This window comes from Chinchilla lanigera, unplaced genomic scaffold, assembly GCF_000276665.1.
Source record: "Chinchilla lanigera isolate Chin_1 unplaced genomic scaffold, ChiLan1.0 scaffold00043, whole genome shotgun sequence".
Taxonomy (NCBI): domain Eukaryota; kingdom Metazoa; phylum Chordata; class Mammalia; order Rodentia; family Chinchillidae; genus Chinchilla; species Chinchilla lanigera.
In genome coordinates, this window is record NW_004955444.1 from 725246 (window position 1) to 746841 (window position 21596).

The following is a 21596-nucleotide window of genomic DNA, read 5'->3' on the forward strand; positions in this document are numbered from 1 at the left end:
AGAGCAGTTCCTGCAGTGATCCTTCGTGTTGCCTTTTAATATCCATAGCCACTTCCTGCCCCACCCCACTGCTGCTCAGCCCTGATCTGTTCTTCACTTCTATAATTTTGTTATTTTGAGAACATCATCTAAATGGAGTCCTATCATATGTAGCTTTTAAAGATAGTTTTCTTCATGTAACTGAGTTTCTGTGAGAGCCTTCAAGTTGCTGTGTGTACCAAGAGTTTATCTTTATTACTGAGTAGTATTCCATGGTGTGGATATACCACAGTTTGTTCAATCTTCCACTCACCACAGGGCATTTGGATTGCTTCCTGATTGGGGATATTATGGGCAGGCGCTTGTGCCGCTGAGCTATATCCCCAGCTCCTGGGGATGTTATGAATAAAGCTATATACATTTTTATGTGAACGTAAGTTTTTACTTTTTAATAAATACCCAAAAGGACAGTTCTTGAGTCTTCGGGTAAGTGCATGTTTAGTTTTAGAAGAAACTACCATGGATAGTTCAGTAGTAGCTGTACATCTTACACTCACACCGGCAGGGTATTTTTACTTATTTTTTGTAGAAGGGGTGAGGTTTGGGTTGATGTTATGTTTCTGTCTATGGATGTTCAGTGCTTCGGTGCCATTGTTAAGAGCTGTCTTTCCTCGGTTGAAATGCTTTCCCACCTTGGACAGAAACCGTTTGGATATATTCGTGTGGATCAATTTCTCCATTCTGTTCATTGGCCTGAGTGTCTACGAGCACGCTGTCTTCAATACATTAGCTGCGCACTCAGCTTTGATATAGGTTGCAGTGACTCGGCTCACTTTGTTCTTTTTTATTGAAACTGTTCTAGTTCTTATAGGTGCTGTGCCTTCCTTACGTGTTTTAGAATAAGAATGTCTGTGTGCGTGGAAAATTGGTGGGTTTCTGATACAAAGTGCATCAAAGTTATCAGTCAATTTGGGGAGAATTTTCTTCTTCACGAGGTTAAACCTTCTGATCCATTACTACAATACATCTTCCCATTTACGTAGGTCTTCCTTGATTTCTCTCATTGGTGTTTTGTTTTGTAATTTTCGGGATACAGGGCCTGGGTATGTTTTTGCTAGATTTGTAGCTAAGTGTTTATTTTCTTTGGTGTGACTGGAAGTGGTGCCATGTCTTAAATTTTCATTTCCATGAGTTCATTGTGTAGAAATGGGACTTTTTGGGCACATTATTCTTGTATTTTACAACCTTCCTGAGCCAGTATCTTTAGGGATCCTTTAGGAGTCTGCAGTCCTAAAAGGAAGTTGACCAATTATTTTTTATCTCCAATAAAGTTGAATTGAGTATAATGGTTTTTTTGTTTTTGTTTTTTTTTTTTTTTGTTTGTTTTGTTTTTTTTTCTGGAAAAGTTTAGCTAAACTTCAGGAGAGTTTGTTAACCAAAGCACTGGCCACTGCAACAATGTGCCTAGAAAATCTCTCTCCTTAAGTTCTAATGAGGGTAAAATTCACTGCCCGGCTTGGATTCTATTTAGCTTCACATGGAAGAGTAATGCTTGACTTTAGAGTCTATAGTCTCGCAGTAAACCCACCAGATTTTTTGATTCATTTTTAAATGAACTGGTAACAGTATCCTTAAAATAAGAGAATTAAGACTCTGTGTGTGTGTGTGTGTGTGTGTTAAAAACTGAATAAGCCTAAAATAGTTTCTAGTTTACATCCTGTAAGATAAACTGTCAGATATATTTTAAAGGATCTGCTTAGGAAATGAATAATTGCTGTGAGAAAGTACATGCAGGAATCACTGAAGAGCACCTACTAAAAAAGTCGGAGGAGAGCATGTAAGTCGTCGTCTGTGAGTGAGTACATACCTGGGTGGAGCCGTAAATCTCTGCAAACCAAGAATGACTTAGTCACGCAGACCAGTGAGCAGCGCTCCCTGATAAGCACCCAAGATAGTGGGCCGGGGAGGTGACTCAGTGAGGAAGTGTGCCTGGCGTAAGTGGAACCCGGGAGTCAGTCCCAGCACCAACGCTCCCTCCCCCACCCCCGCCCCCGATTAGAAGATAGCTGCATGATCTGTCCTTCAAAATCTTGGACAACATACATAAAACATAGTAGTAAAGAAAGTAAAAATATCTTCTTTGTTAAGTATTACTTTAGTAAAAGTTAAATGTGTCAAATAGTTTTTGATATAGCAGACGTTATGGATCTATCCACTTTAACAGTTTTTATTAATATTTTCCAAAGTACATACTTCCCTGCCCCCTGAGGATAAGGAACGTGGTAAGTTAGGAGCCTCAGAGTCTAGGCTGTGGTTTAATATGAACACTTTCGTGAAATTCTAGGGCATCCGCACTTGAATAAAATTACCCAGTTTTGCTGTAATTTTATGTTTTCCCACTGCCTGCATGTTTTTTTGTGTTTTTCTGTTGTGAGATACTTTCTTTGAAGATTTACCCTATTAGCATGGTTCATGGAGTTCAACATAGCTCCTTACTGTTCTTCTGGCTGGAAACTCCACAGTCTTTTAAGACAGATAGTTACTTCATCAGTGCTGAAAGACCTTCCAAACTCTTGGCAGTGGTGTAGAAGTTTGCGTGCAGACAGGTGGAGTGTTTCTGCCCTTGGAAGAGGACTGCAGAGTCGTGGAGCATGCTGCCTGATCCTAAGCCAGGCAGACTGTGGGAGAACAGTGAAAAGCACAAGTCAGAACAGTGCCGCATTTAATCAGATTCTGGAACTTCCGAAGTGTAGCCAAACCCTTCCTTATCAGCCAGGTCAGCTTCCAGTGTGAGGAAGTAGAAGTGCAGCTCAGGAACTGGTCTGCACCAGAGTTGGACCACGCCTCGCTGTTTGTGTGACCTGCTGTGGATCAGAACAGTGAGGCGTGGCAGCCTGCGTGCTGTAGAGCTGTGTATTACTAGTGAGTGCTGGTCTCTGTGTATTCGTGCTCTGTTCTATGTGTTTTTGATGGTCTTACGTGAGAGGCTAAAAATTTGTGGAGGGGAGCAGAGATCCGTGAGGAGCAGAAATCTGTGAGGAGCAGAGAGACTAGATCCTCTACAGCGACTCTGCTGCGCTCTTCGTGGTGGGCACGTCAAGTGCTCACACTTACTTGAAAGAGAAATCAAGAAATATCCCAGAGGGATATTTGCACATTTTTAAAGCTAAAACTTTTGATTTCTCCACATAAAATTTTAATAGCATCTTTTCAAGTTTTAAAAACTCCAAGATGAATTTAAAATGAGAAAAATAGCTTTTGGTTCCTGCCTTAAACCTGCAAATCCCTGACATCTGAAGTGGGTGGGTAAATCCAGTGCCCGGCCCTCGGCTTCTCATAGTTGCAGGTGCTGTGGGTGAATGTTTGTGTCCCCCAAGCATCCATGTGTTGCAGCCTAATCTCCAGCATGATGATATCAGAAGGTAGGGTCTTTGAGACAGAATTTCGACGTGAGCACGGAGCCTTTAGGAATGGTATCAGCGCCCTTAATGAGGAGACCTTGGAGCGCTCCCTAGCCACTTCCGCTCTGTGAGGACACGACTAGCAAGCGGCTGAGCAGGAATGGGAAGCTGCCATTCACAAGCCACTGAATGGGCCAGTGCTTTGATCTTGGACTTCCCAGCCTTCCGAACTGTAAGAAACACATTTCTGTTGTTTAGAAGCCCCCGGCCTATGACATTCTGTTAGAGCAGATGATGCCTTCCTCAGAGCTGCTTTCTCAGCTGCTCCCTATATTATGTGCTCTTAGTCTCTTCCTGTATGTCTATGTTAGAGATCCTGCTGCAGTTGCGGTATTATATCTGTTTGCATCATTCTTCTGTTTATATCCCTGTTTGCCATTGCATTGTAGTCTAGCATAGGGACTTTTATGACACACATGCCTGTTGCTATTACCTTGTGCCTACAATACCTAGTAAAAATATTTGTTAAATGAATGACTATTTTCAAGCAAATACTCACCTCAAAGGTTTACTAAAATATTTTTATTCCTTGTTATCCTTGGGAAAAAGGAGACTGGTGTATGTGTGGGTTGGAATAAATATTCAAGCTTCAGAAATTTTACCTGCTTTGAAATCTATTATACAACTTCTTTTATAAAGAGTTCCTTGAAAATGATCTTTAAATAAGAAAATTAAGAGGTGTTTTAGCTGGTAATTAATGAATTAACATATAAAGAAGAGTTGTGTGTTATACAGAGATACAGCAGGTGTTTGTATGGTGTCTATCACTTGTCTGCTGATTTCCTGGAAGAATGTACATGTTTCTGGCTGTAAACAACTTACTTGCCTGTTGAAGCTAGAGTAAATTGTGGCTCATGCATATTTTACCTTCTTTCGGTAGAATATCCTTCAGATAGCCGACGCCTGAACAAAAACCTTCCGCTCATAATAAACTGAATGTGTGACCTTTGATGATCATAAACACGTATTAATCACTGGCTTTGTGTAGGTTCTTGCAATAAGCACTATACTGCTTGGTTGCCAGCCAAGTCCCATTTCTCGTACTGAGGCTATCAGAGCCACATGGCTCTCTGTAAGGAGAATGCTTGTAGAAGTCTGTAAGACTACGTATGAATCCACCTCCAACAAATTCTATTTTTTAAAGTACTAAATTAAGTTAGTACCCTGCTGGAACACACTGTTAATTTGTTTTCTGCTGCTATAACAGAATCTCACAGACTGGGTAATTTACAATGAAAAGAGTTCATTTTTCGTAGTTGTGAAAGCTGAGGAGTACCAGACTGAGGGTCGGCATCTCATGAGCGCCATCTTGCTGCCTCAATGGCAGAGGATATCCGTATGAAGAGGGAGAGGCACGTGCGTAGAAGGGCTTTGTAACAAAGTCACTCCAGAGAGAGCAACTCCCCAGTTACCCAGCTCCAAGGCTGGTAAGAGCGGTGCCCTCTTGGCCTAATCATGTCTTAAGTTTCACTCCCAGTGCTACTACAGTGGATACTAAATTTCCACGTATGTTCTAGAGGGACATTGAAATCATAGCATGTACAAACTAACACAGTTCCTGTTTCCAAACAGGGATGCAGCGAGTCAGATCATACGCCAGATACATGAGAAACGCTAGGAGAGTGTCTCTTCTCCGTTACTTGCAGTGCTTCACTGCCCCAGTGCATTTTAGCCACAGCCAAAGTAGGGATGCCCTTTGGGACGTGTCCTGCGGGACGTGAAAGCGAGATGTCAGTGGAAGGGAAGGTAGTGTCTGCTTGCACGTGTTCCGTCGTGGGGGCTTGTCCTCCAGCTCTGCGAAGGAGAGAGACCCAGACGCAGGACCCCACATGTACATTCTTCCAGGAAATCAGCAGACAAGTGATAGACACCATACAAACACCTGCTGTATCTCTGTATAACACTCTTTGGGGAAGAGTGCCGCTGTTCTTGCACACACGCCAGGATGTGGAATAAAAGCAAGCAGCGCTCGTCCTTCCACGCACACTTCCTCCTCGCTTCTGCTCCCTTCTGCCCGGGCCTCCTGTTCATAGGCTTTCCCAAGTGTGGTTAGAGCTCAGGAAATGATTTGATGTGGACAGTGGACTGAGACACTAATGGCAATTCGTTGGGCTCATGCAAGGCAGAAACTTCTAAAAGAAGCTGTTTTCTTCCTGGTTTAATCACTGTTCCTGTCTTCTTATTTAAGACTTAGGACTTGAGGTTCCCAGAGGCTGCTCCTGTGGCCCATGCTCTTCTCCCTAGCAAAGCCACGTTCCCCTCGTGTGTCCCCTCCCTGTGTGTCTGTTTGGGATCCCTTCTATACATGGAGCATGGCCGATCACTGCCTTATTTCACACTTCGCTAACTGTCACAATAGACATTAATCACTGTGACACACTGACTCTTAGGTATTGCCCAAGAAAAGGGGCGAAAGGCCACTCACTGCCGTTTTGCCTGAATAAGATCAGTTGCTTAAGTAGGTATCTCTATGGACCCTTTGTCCAACCTATCATACCATTGAATAGGTGAGGACCAGAGCTTGAAGTACAGAGGTTTAAAAAACAACAGCAACCAAAACAAAAAAGAAACAAAAACCAACTCCTCTGACCAACCTGCCACTGAGCAGTGGCAGGGCTAGGACTTGATTCTGGCTTTATGTGATTGTTTTGGTTTGGTGTTGTGTGGTGTGGTGTTTGGAGATAGGGTCTTTCTGTATAGTTCAGGGTGGCCTTGAACTCACTGTGTAGCTGAGACTGGCCTCAGACTCACAGCAGTCCTCCATCCTCAGCCTTCCAAGTGCTGGGGTTATAAAGCATGCGCCATCATGCCTGGCTCTTGGCTTTATATGATGTTATAGCAAAGGTAGACTTCTTTTCCTGAGATAGCTGTAGTTAACCAGGGCTGCTGGGTTAGTGATACAAATATGACTGATCCATATTGAATTCTGACATCACTCCTAGCCATTGGGATGTATGTATCTCCCAGTAACATCAATTAACATGGAAGGGGTCTACTTAAGTAGTATGTTGCAAAGTTTAATATAGCTAAGAAAAATAGTTTTTAAGAAATAATTACAACATCATTTCTACTGGATTCTCTCAGAATGGCTTCTTGGGAACTGAGACTGGAAATGGGCAGATTAGCCAGAAGTTATCGCAGTAGCCCAGGGGAAGCAGTAGCAGCAAGAGAAACGGGTGCACCTGGATTGAACACGTGTATGGGCGACACAGAAGCATACGGTGGTGTGGAAGGTGCCTTAGCTCACTCAACACGTCCCCCATCCCCTTCTGTGTTATTTTCTTCTGCTGCTGTGGCCTGAACACCTCAGAACGCCTTGCAGCTGTTACCATGTAGTTTCTTTACAAATGGCTCAACAAAGTCCTCTTGCCTTGAACAAAGAATTAGACTAGACAAGCCAAAAATGGTGCCGAAAGTTTGTTTGAAAAGTGAGAGATGAATGGGTGCAGGAGAAACCAGCTCTGCAGAGTGAACTTGGGCAGAACAAGAAGATAAAAGCAAAAGTAAAAGTATGTGCCGTGTCTGGGAAACGCAGTGTGGGTCTGGTGGGAAGTCCCTGTAGCAGACTCTCTGTGGCGTCTGTCTCTTTCATGCCATCCACATCTTGTAGGAGCCCTGGAGAAGTTCCACGTAGGGGCTCCTGAGAATGACTTGGCGCTGCCCTGGGGTCTTGTAATTGACAGGTTCCGCTCATTTCTCCTGCCAGCTTTGCCACACCCTATCTCCTAGGTCACAGGTAGAATTCTACATGTACGTTAGGTTACACCAAGGCGGTGCACCCACATGAGACATGCACAAGAGGCACAAATGTGCCGGGGAAGGGGCAGCCACACGCGGAAGAGATCTGGCAAATCCAGTGCCAAGGTCGTGGGTGCCGTGGGGCGGGCGCCTGTGGTAGGCGTGCTGGCATTTGGTCCCTGTGCTTGTGGGAATCGAATGGTGGGAGGCAGGGCTGCGGTCCTTTTGCTAGCTTGGACTTACGATTTGGATGAACTTTTCTCCTGGCTGTGTGTGGTTGACCTGTTGAAATCCCAGCCTGAATTTCCAGGCTTCCAGAGGATTCAAATTCTTTTTATGCTTAACTTGTGAGGGATTTCTGTTGTGTACAAACAGAATTAGGACAGATTATTGCTATCATAGAGCAAAAAAAAGATGCTTTATGGAATCCAACTGGGGGTAACACCATCACAAATGGAGGTTAAAGTGTTTCTTAGATTGATACACACATCTCTTGTGACCCTGGCATGAACATTTGCTGCTATTGTTTTTGATGGAAATCGAAATCAATTACGAGTACTTATGAAGTAGTGAAGACAGCCTGAGGACACAGCTCCACCATCACCTGGATAAAATCTGAGACCTTGCCTTAGTTCTATAATTTGTGGCTTGTTCTCCTTATCTGTGAAGGGGATAAGATCCTCCTCACAGGATTATCTGGGGTAGGAATGAAATAATGTGTAAAGCGAATTTTATTGTAGCATCTTTTACCTCGTAAGAGCTTAATAATTGTTGTTTTTTAGTTTTTTCAGGCAGGGTCTCAGTGTATTCCTTGCTGGTCTTGAACTTACTGCATAGCCTGGACCAGCCTTGAACTTGCAGTGATCCTCCTGCCTCAGCCTCCCAAGTGCTAGGATCACAGGTGTGTGCCACCAGCCCAGTTGTTGTTACAGTTTTCCCCTCTGTAGTTTAAAGAATTGTGAGTGTGAGATAGCAGTCAATTCTGACCTGACTTTACAGATCTTCCTCTCAGCTCTCATAGGCTGGCCCCATTACCATATTACCTTCACTTAATTATATTAATTATTTAGTGTAATTATACCAGTTACTTATATTAAGTAAACATTTATGAAACCCCTAGTATGTACTGGCTATACATAGCTTAGCTGCCTGGAATGAGTAACACTGGTTCTCTACTTTTATGTAGTTTCTGGAGCACTGAAGGAGAAAGTAAATGCTTTATCCCAGGTTTTATATCCTATCAATCAGGGTACTAACAGGGCAGAAGCACCAGGAGCTGTGTGTGTGTATGTGTCACATTTACTCATTTACACATGACACACATGCACATGTGCTCTGGTATGTATACATGGCTGCTTAGCAGCTGACAGCCCACAAGCAGGAAGGCCTGATTCCCTGGAGCACCACTGCTATTGCTGCTGCTCCTCCTCCCCCTCCTCTCCTCCCTTTCTCTCTCCTTCTGCTTTTTTTCTCCCCTCCTCCTCTCTCTCTCCCTGCTCGCTTCTTGCTGGGGATGGAGCCCAAGGCCTTACACCTTACGTGTTCTACCACTGAGCTTGATTTTATCCAAGTGATGGTAGACCTTGCACCTTACGTGTTCTGCCACTGAGCTACACTCTGGCCCTGGACCACACCTTTTTATTGTAATGTCATCCTCTACTCATTTATCACAGGTCATCCCAGTTCTTCCTTAAGACCTCTCCTTATAAGAGCCTCAGTATCAGAGTAGGAGATACTGCCCCCTCGTCCGCTGCTTATATAGACCAGCAAGACCCTCACTGTAGAGAATTACATTTATGATGAGCAGAAGATCAAATTTATTCTAATTTGTATTGCTTATTTTCTTGAATACACTCTAGCTGCATTAATTCACAGATTTTATTTAGTCATCTGTTCAGCTAGTAAAATAATCGACTGTGAATTAAGAGCATAATCCAAGGGAAAATGTAAATTCATTAGTTTTCAACTTTAGTTTTTAATTTTGCTTGTGGTTTACTGCCCAAAGGAATGATAAATTGTATTTTTAAATGAAATGAAAATACTTAGGAAAACTCTCAGTAACCAGTATTGATTTTACTGAAAATCTGCTTCTAATGTGCTCTGAAAATCTAAAGATGAGTGAGGCTGTGACTCCATGGATGGATGTGAGAAACTTTATTCCTAGTTTTTATTCCCAAAGGAGTTAAAGACACTTGGTTAGTCCAGCTTTTTGTATTTTTATATTTTTCGGTTAGAAGAAGTTGAAACCAGCTCAGGTTTTAAACACTGTAAGGTGAAGCAGGTGGGATGGGTTAGGGTTATGGGGAAAGAGATCAGTCGTTCAGGCCTTGAGGCAGCCTGCCTGCAGCTGTCTGAGGGCAAGCTCGGGGCCGGGGATGGAACCTGGTCTGCGGGGGCAGCCACTGTTGCTAATTGACACCCAACTCTGGGTGCCAGCAATCAGATTCCTGAAAGAGGGGGACTGGGGCTGTAGCTCAGTGCTTACCTGGCATACAGCATACCCTGGGCTTGACCCTCAGTACTGAAAAAAAAAAAAAAAAACACCTGAAAGAAAGGATTCAGTTGTCTCTGTGTCCAGAGAAATTGCGCCATCTTCCCTTCCAGAACTGATTTGTCCTTTCATTTATATGCATCAGAATTACCTTCTCCAGTGTACGCAAAAGTTCTGTTCTAACAGCTGTTTTGAAATGTGTCGTTTAGTCAGAGAACGCATGTTTCAAAATGTGTTTTGATTCCCAGGTCAGCTGCAAGTAACTATTTAACGCATGAAGAAAACGAACTCAGAAGTATTGCCTCTGTTGTTCCCAGGGTCTCCTCTCTTTCACTGTGTTCATGCCCAAGCTGGGGCCCCGTGCGGACAGGGAGGCGCAGGTTCCCAGGGAGGGGCTTTGGGCAGAGTGGAAGACTCCAGTAGGGGGTGTAGAAGAGGCTCTGTGGTTTGTGGTCTTACGAGCAGCCCCTCGGTTTAGTACGACGGGTGAGCGTGGGTTAGGGGAGGAGAGACCTTAGGATCCCTTGGAGAAGCTCTGTCTCTAGTGAGAGAGACTGTTCTGTACCCAGGCCCGGGGAGCTCTGGCCGTGACTTTCACCGGAAGCAAAGCTCACAATTACGCACAGTTGCTGCGTGGACAAGTCTTGTGCAGACCAACTGTTCCTCAGTGAAACAGCTGCCTGTGTTCCATAAGAAAGAGATTTACAAATAGCAAGAACTTTGGCTAGGGCCTGAATTCCTTCTGCACGGAGTAGTCAGTAAAAATGCAGAAGAAATAAATGCAGTGGCCCTAAAACCTTATCATTGTTTGGGTCTGTAAATGTTAGAACTTGTTGAGGGGAGCATTGGGGTGGGTTTACTGTGAGCCACAGGTAGAGGGGCACAGGTGCTGTGGATTACCTGGGACAGGCTCATAAATGGTCTGTCCTGTCTTACCCTGGAGGGGGAATCCTCACTCCCCAGGATTCTGAAATTGATGTAACATTAACAGTGACTTCCCTCTGAAATTCTGCTATATTATGTCTCTATAGATTTATCCTGGATTAATACAGTCCTATTTGTAGGGAAAAGTCTGAGAATATAATAATTTAAAAATACTAGATTTTATTATAAGAGTTGCATTCTGAGATAAATCACTCGATGAAATAAAGCCAAAACCTGTGGTAAGGAAAGGTTAGAGGTGGCTGCTCTGTGCTTACTCTTCACCTGCTTCTTCCCCAAGTCGTGGCATAACCCTGGTTTACTGTTGGTCGCTTAGGGAGTTACTTTGAGACCGAGGGGTTCTATGACCACATACTTCGCAGCTCCAAGAACTTGGCATCCTTTCTCCTTAGGCTTTTGTTAGTAGGGGCTCCATATATCACACATAAAGTTTTATTTACTCCACAAGACCACCCACCCTGTTTCAGACATTCTGCTAGGTCCTGGGAATTCATCAGTAACCAAAGCGAAAATGTCTACTGTCCCCATAGAGTTCATATTCTGGGAGAACAGCCCAACATTAAATGTAAAAGATAGTTTATCAGCTTGTGATACAATGATAAGTGTCACAAATCAGCAGTATAGAGTAGAATATGGACTGAGCAGTAGGAAGGGAGCATTGCACTTTTAAATAGGGTGATCAGGATTGGCTTCACTAAAAAGGAACATTTGAGCCAAGACAGAAAGGATGAGGAGCAAGCTGTGGACATTTTAGGGAAGAACATTTCCAGGAAGACAGGGCAGCGAGCGGAAAGGCCTCGAGGCAGGACTGTGCCTGGTATGTTCAGGGCCAGTGAGGGGTTATGCGAGTAAGCTTTCCATCATTGTAACAAAAACATCAAGACAATCAACTTAAAAAGACAAAGGTTTGTTTTGATTTACAGTTTTGGAGGTTTCAGTCCATGGTAAGCTAGCCCCATTGCCTTAGAGTCTGTAGGGAGACAGAACATCATGGTGGGAGTGCATGGAAGAAGAAGCCTGTTTTCCCGTAGCCAGAAATGAATAAGAAAACAGGAGGAGGAGGAGGGGGGTCCCAAAATCCTCCTTGGGGCACACCTACCATGATCTAAAAAGACTTCCTGCTAAGACCCGCCTGTTAATGTTTCTGTCACTTCCCGGGAGTGCTCCTTGGGAACTAAGTCACTGACTCATGGGCCCATGAGGGAACATTCTAGACACCGTAGCAGGAGTAGAAGTGAAAGAGTGGAAGGAAGGAGAGGGAGAAAGGTCATGAGTTCGGTTCCCGGTACCGGAGAAAAACCAAAAAAAAAAAAAAAAAGAGGGAGAGAGTCGGGTAGGTGGGGGCCAGATCACAGGTGGTCTTGGGGATTACTGCAAGGACTATGACTTCTATTCCACGGAAGCCGGGGCAGTTCTGAGCTGGGAAAGGCATGACCTGACTCTGGCTTTTAAAAGGAAGGGCTGACCACTGATTGTGAGAAGGAAATGGGCAGTCCAGGGGCCAGGACAAGGATGGAAGAAGGGGTCCAGGGGGAGACCTGTACACATCCAGGCAAGGTGCGGTGATGGCCTGACCAACGTGGTGACTGCAGGTAGTGAGTGGTGATCGCGTTCGTAGACATACTTCGAAGGCAAAGTCCACAGGACTTGCTCGTGAATTGGCTATGACTGGCTCAGTTAAACGCTGAATTGTATAAAAGCAATAGAATGTCTAACCACATGTGGTAACTTCTAAAATCTCTATTCTGGAGATAAATCCCATAATGTTGACCCATATTGAAAATGATACTGATTTTCTCTCTGTCCTTAGATTTGGTTGGAACAAATACACAAATGATTTTAGATGAGCTCAAGTTTAATATTAGACTTTATAGACATGGTTATTTCTGTTCAAGACTTTTCTGAAAGATTTTTTAAAAATACCCAAGTTGTGTGTTCTCACTTACATAATGTTTAATAGAAGGTTTGAAACCTCAGCCAAGTAGTCTTACACTAGGGAGTTTTGCAATAACTTTCCATCTTAAATATGCTGCTGACTAATCTGCCATTAACCATGCCAAGTCATGCTTTGTTGAATATTAAATTGTCAAGGTATTACAGTTAAAACTTGCTGTAGTAGACGCAGCATTCGCAGTGCTGTTTGCTGAGGTTGTGTAGTTGTGTGGTTTGACTGTCTGACGCCAACACGTAGTACTGAGTCTCAACCCGTCACACTGAGTGTTACTTCTCGCCCCATCAGCACCAGCACCACACCAGCCTGGTTCCCCCGGTCGGTTGTCTGCCTCGGGTGGAAGCATACTGCACTTGAGGGGAAACGAGTCAGCAGCCGTCTTACCGATTTCAGAGCGCTGAGAGAATACTCAGGGGACTAGCGATTGGAAGCGACTGTTTTTAAAGTGGTTGTTCTGCAGCTACTCACTGGGACTGGGTGGATTTGCCTTCCACCATACCTTCCACCTACCTCACGTGAAATCTGAATATTTCCGTCTGAAGTAGTGAGTACAAGTCTGTTGGTTACTTTTGGATGTACCTTTTATCAGTTCACTCTCAAATTCTAGTCTTTCTTTGAGTTCTAGCAGTATATTTTAAATTAATAGAAAAAAACCAGTTGCTTCTATTATTAGTATAAGCTTTTCTTCTTTTGTAACATGATTTTAAGTATAGGGACCTAATTCCATGTTCCAGGCACCGGTGGTTGTGTCATTCGCCACCAGTTACTAAACATGGGACATGTACGACTGCATGTCATGAAGGCAAGTTCTTTAAACCCTAAGGTGTGGCACATCTGAAGTAGCAAAAATTATAAAGTTTGTTGGAAGTGACTTTGTGGTTTCCTGGTGAATTGTAGGAGGGCCATTTGACGAAGGGAACCACTCACTTTATTTTCTGCTAACATTAAAAAAAATTTTTTTACTGTGGTCTGAATTGCACAACCTTTTCCAGAATTTCTGTAATTCCTTCTTGCTATTCAGAAAGCCCCAGAAGGCAAATAGATTGGCTTTGTGCAGATTATTCCTGGAAATCAAGTTAATCTCCAAAACCAACTCCTCAAATCTGATTGGTTTGTGATGAGTAACTGAGAATAATTTCCAAGCACAGCGGGCGTGTTCTTCCTGGCATGTTATTACTTAAAGGCACAGAGAGGGTGTTAGGATGGAGGTGGCCTGCAGGGTGCTGTGTGTGGACAGAGGAAGGGTTGATGAAGTAAATGAGCAGATGTCAGAAGCCATCCTTGTTTTTGGTGTGCTGTTATTTTCTTCCTGTGAGAGCCAGATGTTCTTGTATTGAAAAGGCTGATGAGCTCCAATCCCTGTCTTAGAAAGTTGCACCCAATTTACAAAGGACACCATTTAGGGAAACTCAAGACTCAAATAGATACTGTGAACTTCTTGTTAAAAAATTGCAATTTTCCCAAGTGTATCATATGTATACATACACTGATTATCACCTCCTAGAGAAAACAAAAGTTTTTCACTGAAATAAAAATTTTGAGCTTTGCTTGTCAGTTGGTAATTGGTAATTGATGGTATTCTCACATAATTGAACACTGGAGCTTTGTTCCTTGCAAGAAAGTACCCTGGATGGCGTGCGTGTGGGGTGGGGGTGGTTGCTGGGGACAGGCTCTGCGGCGCGAAGGGAGAAGTGACAGCTCTCGGAGTAAGCGCAGCTGAGAGGTGAGGTTGTAGCACCCGTGGAGGGTTATTTTAGCTCATTCTTTCCTTTATAAATGCATTTATACTAACAACTGAAAGCTGATAGAAGAAGAGTGTAGTGGTAAAAACGCTAGATTCCTGAGAAACTTGATTACATAAAGACGATATGTGTTTTTCATAGTAGGATAATGTCATAAAATACCAAACCACACTTGGGTATTGAAAAATTACAGACAAATAGAAAGCAAAATTTGCTCATACATCTGTCCCCAAAGAACACAATTGTTAACATTTTAGAATGTCCTTTCAGATGTATTTCTCCTTTAGAGATCTGTATTCCTTCTCTCTGAGATAATACTACATATACTCATTTTTAACCTTTTTACTGTGCATATTTAACCTAGTATTTCTTGATGGTAATTTCTGTCTTTTTAACTTTGTCTGCATTTCTGTGATAAATATTTTGTGCATTTTTCCCTTAAATGTGGAAGTCCTAGAACAAAAGCATAAACAGTAGATTTTGCTAAAATCTTCCAGGGCGGTCTCCTAAATACGTATATTCCTATCAATAGTATTTGAAAGTGCCAAAACTCATGTTAAAGTTTTTTCATAATTTTTGTGACTTTCATAAACAACATGAAAAGTTTTTGTTATTCTAATTTTTCTATTTTGTTTTTAAAGTAAAAATCTCCCATAATGTCATTGCTTAAAAAGCATGTACATCTTTCTCTATATGGTTATATCTAACTTTATAAAAAGAAGTCCAAGAACTGTCTCAGCCCATCCAGTCTTCTGCTCCCTGAGGTGCTTAGCTTTTTGATGTACTGTTCTGTTTTTCAAACTCACTGAAACCCTTCCCAACAGGGTCTGCAACTTGCGTGTGTCTCTAAATAGATCGTGAACCAGCGTGTCACCTTTAATAGAGCATGGATGTATTCTGATGTCTTTCTTCTGTTTAGTAACTTCATGGTATGTTCATTCAATGGGTGATGTTCATTATATTGATGTTCTGTACTTTGTTCACCCATCGAAGAAAATATAGGTAGTTTGTTTCTGTAATTCTAGTCTCCTGGAATTTTTCTCATAAAATTCTTGCACAAGCACAGTGAAATACATGCTTATATATGCAAGGATTGTTATTTGTAATAAGGTTAAGTTGGCTCAATGTCTATCAAGAAGAAACAGGTAAAATATATCATGTCATGAAATATTTTAATGTTCAAAATACCTACCGCATATGAAAAAAACTCACGATGTATTGTCAAGTTGAAAAAATATGTTGCAGAATAATACCTGAAGCATAATCATATATCCAAACACTCCAGATAGTTTTTATATGCGCAGATGTATTCAATGCACTGTAAGTAATTTGATGTTTTACAGTGAATTGTTAAATACTGTTCTAAGAGTCAACCTGGCGAGGCAGGGTGGGAAGGGATAGAAAGCGTTCCTTTACCCGTATTTTCTTAGGCATATATTTTGTAATAAATAGTCATTTAACACAAAAGTGTATTTAAACTCTCTAAAAACATTGCAAAGTGAAACATTTCCGTGAAACTTAGAGGTCTCTGAGGTCCTTTCCAGTTAAGCGCCTGTGATTTCATGAAAACACAGTTAAATGTGAAGTAGTATTTCGTGTAGATATAAAATGCTTCATTCCCAGTGTGACAGAAGAACAGAGGGAAAAGGAAGAGGGTAAACCAGGAGGCTGAAGAGAGCCGAAGCGGAGGTGCGTGTCACCCGGGAAACGTCGACAAGCTTCCTTTCCTCTTCAGTTCCTGCTAGCAGGAGAGCCCCACAACACTACAGAGCAGCCGTGTGGACCATGGGCTTTCTGTTTTCCACATGGAACACTCCCAGCTCATCCCAGTAAGATCCTTTGCCACATCCCCTGTCCTTGTTCCAGTTTGTCAGCGTCCACTTGGAAATGGGACAGCCTGAACCAGCTGGTGCAGGCTGGGCATCCCATGTCTGAGGTGTGTGGGTCCGGAAATATTTTAGATTTTTTTTTTTTACTTTTGGAATATTTTAATATACATAATGACATACCTTGGGGATGTGTCTCACGTGACACTTTCCAACCCTGGAAAATCTTTAAGGCCACTGGCAGTGAGTTCTAGGCTCTTCCTTCTAGCTTACGCATTCAGAGCGGGTGGTGATGGTTGGGGAAGACTCAGGCTCGCCGAGGGGATCGTAGCACACTCTTGTGTGGCCCCATCCGCTCAGCCCTGCCACTTCGGCGACACTCCTGGGAGAGGCCGTCAGGTTCTGACCCAGGTCGCGCTTTAAAGCCCGGAGCTCCAAAAAGCTGTTCCTCCTCTGGCAAATCGTTCGCCCTCGGAGGTGCACGTGGCTCGCTCTGCGTGGTGTTTCCTCTCTTGCCTTGTGTGCCCACAAACTTGGGTGCTGCTGTTGATTTCTCTCGATTCAGAGCTCCTTTCTTTCTCACTGTCTTCTGTTGTTGACTCTTCTGTCTGCTTAGGAACTACAGTGTAATTTCTCAACTCTCCCATTAACAAGAATATCAGTTTACATTTATAAGTCACGTAATTAATTGATACCAGCTTCAAAGCAGGAAAGTGATTTAGCTCACACCTTGAGCAGTTTTGTTACCAGGGCGCTGTGCAAGTTGGACTTGGGAGAGGGGAGAGGTACAAACATTGCTGTCCAGGTGCTTGAATTGGAAAAACGTCCCTCTTCCGTAGGGAGCAAGTCAGGGGACCGGATCAGCCAGGGCCCGGATCTTAGCCTCATCGTACCTGTGTGCGGTGTAACAGTACAACTGCCTGCAGCAGCCGGGTTGCATAATTCTTATGTTGAGAAGAGGAGAGAAGAGGAGAGGAGAGGGGAGGGAGAGAGGAGAAGAGCAAGGAAACGCATTTGCGTGAGGATTTCCAAATTTCCGGTCTAGGGTTCTCAGGGAATGCATCCTGCGCCTCAGTCCCTGCTGCTTTGGCTCTTTCTTCTTTTTCAAAAAGCAGCTCCAATTGAGCCAGAATTTACATGCCGTACCATTCACCCACAATGACAATACAGTCTGGTGCATTTTAGTAAGTGTACAGCTTACGCATCCCTACGGTTTGGTTTACAACTTTCCTGTCACCTCAGAAAGTTCCCGCATGCCCAGTGCTTCTCAGTCCCCCTGCACCACCCAGGCAGTCGCTGATCTGCTTCAGTTTCTGTAGATTTTCTGGCCTCTTCCGGGAATCGCATATAAATGGAATCGTATCTTTGTCTTGCTCCCTTCTTTTACTGATCTGACGGAAGCTCTGGCTGGTGCTCCTTCGCAGTCTTTGCAGGTGTGAGACCTGTTTTCCGCTGCTGCTGTCAGCGTGTGCTCACGCTCGGTTCATCGTTTCCCTCCCGCTTTGAAGCTCGCTCCCTGTCCCGCGCCCCGCTGCACCCGCCCCTTCCTCCGGGCCATGCTGAGCCCCACTTCCCAAGGCTTCACTTCCTGAATCCCTTCCACTCTTTCCTGTCTTGGGAACTTTGCTTCTCGTTTTTTGTTTCTTGTCTTTCTAATACAATATTTGATGTGAAGAAAAAACTTAAACATGTAACATGTGCAAGCATGTGGGCACAGTGAATGTCAGCAGCCGCCGCCAGCGCTCCCCCAGTTCCGTGGCGCCTAGGACACGCACAGCTGAACATCTCTGACCCATCCCATGGCTGCTGTTGCCCTCTTGGTCATCTCCAACCCCTGTAACTCCTTTCCTTTCTCTTCTTTTTCTTTTTTGGTGCATAGTGCTGGAGAGTTAACCTAAGGTCTTTACACTGAGCTACATCCCCACACCCCAGCCTTCCCACCCGCCTTCTTTGCAGTACTCGGTGTTGAATCCAAGGCCTTCACCCTGAGCTGTGTTCCTGGCCCATTCATCCACTTGTTTGTCTGTTTGTTTGTTTATTGCTCGGGTCTGGCCAAATTGCTAAGTTGCCCCTTCTAGACACAAACTGGAAATCGTCCTGCTCCAGCCTACCAGAGTGCTTGGATCACCGTGTCCCACTTTAATTCGACTTTTAATTTTTAGAAAAAATCCAGTAATTTAAAATTTTTCCTTCCAAAGCACTATGAATTTACAAAAAAAGAGCAACATTTACAGACTGCTTAGTTCGTGCTAAGAATGTAAGAGGCTAGGACCTGCCCTGTGCACTCCGGGCGGTGGCTGTCAGCATCCACTTTGAAACGTGACAGCCTGAACCAGCTGCTACAGGACGTTCTTAGGTCATCACTCAAGTCACTGGAATGGCAGAGGCTTTTTTGGTTTGGGAGGGATTTTTAATCTGCCTTCCTGGTTCTTTCAGTTCATTTCTGAAAAATACGTTGGTCAGTAAATTACTTTTGTTCTGCTTCTGCTTTACACAGAGCTTCATATTCAACGCGATACTTTCTAGTTGCGTTTTTTCTCTGCTGTTAGCGCCTGGAGCGGCTGCTGTTAGGATTCTGTCTCTCCGCTGTAGATCTGAGCAGGTTCTGAGCACCGCGGCTTCCATCCTCTCTTTCCACCTTTTCTGCGAGTCGGTCCGCGGGCCCCATTAGGCCACCAGCTCGCTTCTGAAACTGGCCTGCTCTGTTCCCAGAGGGCTTGCCCTCTTCCTAGAGCTCCGTGGTCTCCTGGGCAGCCTGGGCCCAACACCAGAGCTCACGCAGCTCACCAGAGTGCGGGCCAGCTTCACCCAGGATGTCTTTGGCCCTAGCTGTTCCCCTTGCGGGTTTTCTAGAGAAGCTGTGCTCTGAAGGGGTGACGGTGGCAGTCAGGAGGAGGGTGTCAGAAGCACGCGTCAGGAAGGACTAAAGTCCAGCTGCTTATCACAGGCAGCCTTCATTCTGCACACGTTCCTTGAGCATCTGCCACATGCCAGCCCTGCTAGGGGCTGGGGGTACAGGGAAGAGGATGACATGGTGCCTGTCCCCTGGGAGCACATCGTTTAGCAGGTGAAGCCGGGAGGGGCATCCCGGGCGGAGCACACAGCAAGGACGTGGGCTGCCCGTCCCTGGAAAGGCCCGCCTTGCCCGTGGACCCCGTGACACCACGTGCGTTGGCCCAGGCTGCTGCGTGGACAGGCAGCTTCCGCAGTTCCACTTGTGAGCAAGGGGTCTGTGCTCGGCTGTCTTTGAAATCCGTCCTGCTGCTAAAATTCTCTGGTTATTCCCAAAGGACTTTCTGTTTAAAAACTATGTTAGAAGATTTATAGCTTGCCTTGTTGAATATTACTATAATTGATTTATTATAAAGCCTTGGCCTGCAGCATGGCGTATGGTTGTAATATTTCATAGGAAATGCATTCTGTTTTCATGTTTACTTCACATTTTTCTCTCTAAAATTGTGATGCTAAAAGTTGGATGACTTCTGATGTTGCCCCTTCCTGTGAATGTTGGGTGGACCCCGTTTGTGCAGTCCGCTCGGCCCCAAGGGAGGCATGGCTGTCAGCTACTGTTTCCACTTGATGCTTAGACTACGTGTCTATGGTGTAGTACTTGACACTTACAGCAAAGCTGCTGATGATTAAAACTGAGGGCTTTGTTTTCTTCTTCTATACCTGTGTTTGGAGTATTCCTGTTGCAACTTAGGGTGGGAACAGAAGTGACAATCACCTGTCTGTCATGTCCTTAATTTTCTAAAAATTAAAAGTGGGCTCAAAGTGGGGCACAGTAATCTGAGCACTCTGGTAGGCTGAAGCAGGACTATTTCCAGTTTGTGTCTAGAAGGGGCAACTTAACAATTTGGCCAGACCCGAGCAATAAACAAACAGACAAGTGAATGAATGAGCCAGGGATGTAGCTCAGGGTGAAGGCCTTGGATTCAACACCGAGTACTGCAAAGAAGGCGGGTGGGAAGGCTGGGGTGTGGGGATGTAGCTCAGTGCAAAGACCGTAGGTTAACTCTTCAGCACTATACACCAAAAAAGAAAAAGAAGAGAAAGGAAAGGAGTTACAGGGGCTGGAGATGACCAAGAGGGCAACAGCAGCCATGGGATGGGTCAGAGATGTTCAACTGTGCATGTCCAGGCAGAAAGAACTGCACAGAAGGTTGAATAAGGAGAGAGATTTGAAAGGTTTATATTTGTTGGTTTTTCTGCGCTACCATTTTACAAAGCGCGCACTGCCTTTTGGGAAATGTGAGACACTCTTACCTTGCTGGTGTGTGCTGGTGTCAAAGCACACACTCACTTTTCTTAGACATTTATTTTACTTCATTAAGGCACTTTAAGAAATATGGTGCCTGGCAAGCGCGAGGTCGTGAGTTCGGTTCCAGGTACCGGAGAAAAACCAAAAAAAAAAAAAAAAAAGAAATGTGGTGACTCTCTGATGAGCTGCACGTCGCCCAGAAGTAGCAGACACTTTCTCATGGAGCTGGCTGTAGGGACAGGAAAGTCCTGGGAACGCAGCCTCTGTCCTCAGGAGGGCGGAGCTGCTCAGAGCTTGCGCGGTTGCATGGCAGGTGCTGCCCCCAAGTACGTTCCAAGACACAGGTCGTCCCTGGGCTCCAGAGATTCTCGTCCGTGGCAGATTCTGTCCTCAGCACACGTAGATTGCGACTCCACCTGACTTGTCCTTGTTGCCCAGGATTGCTTTTGCTATGCTGGGTCTCTTCTGGTTCCAGATGAATTTAAGGCATGTTTTCTCGAGATCTGTGAGGTATGCTAATGGTAGTTTAATGGGAATTGCACTGAATCTGTACAACAGTTTTGATAATATGGCCATTTTCCCCATGTTCGTTCTTCCTATCCATGAGCAAGGAGTGTTCTTCCATTTATTGAGATCCTCTTTGATCTCTTTTTTCAGAGTACTGTAGTTTTCATTGAAGAGATCTTTTACTTCGTTTATTAGATTGATTCCTAAATATTTCAGTTTCTCGGGTGCTATTGTGAAAGGTATGGTTTCCTTAATTTCTCTCTCAGTCTGTTTGTTGTTTGTGTACAGGAGTGCTATTGATTTTTTTTTTTTTTTTTTTTTTTTTTTTCTGGTACTGGGAATCAAACTCATGACCTTGCACTTGCCAGGCAGGTGCTGTGCCGCTGAGCTAAACCCCCAGCCCAACGCTATTGACTTTTGGGTGTTGACTCAACGCACGTATATCTGAGTTTTCCTTCATCTGAGAGTTCCCAGTCATTAGTAGTAAACTCTGCTGTTATCAAACACAGAACCTCTCATTTTACTCTGAACCTGCCTTAGACTTGGGCTTTGGATTCTAAATCTAAATCTATTTGGTCAAAGTCTTTCTGCTTTGTCTCCTACCTAAAGTTTAAAAGAAACAAATGTAAACACCGCATGGTGGCGCATGCCTGTCATCCTAGCACTCGGGAGGCTGAAGCAGGAGGATTACTGCAAGT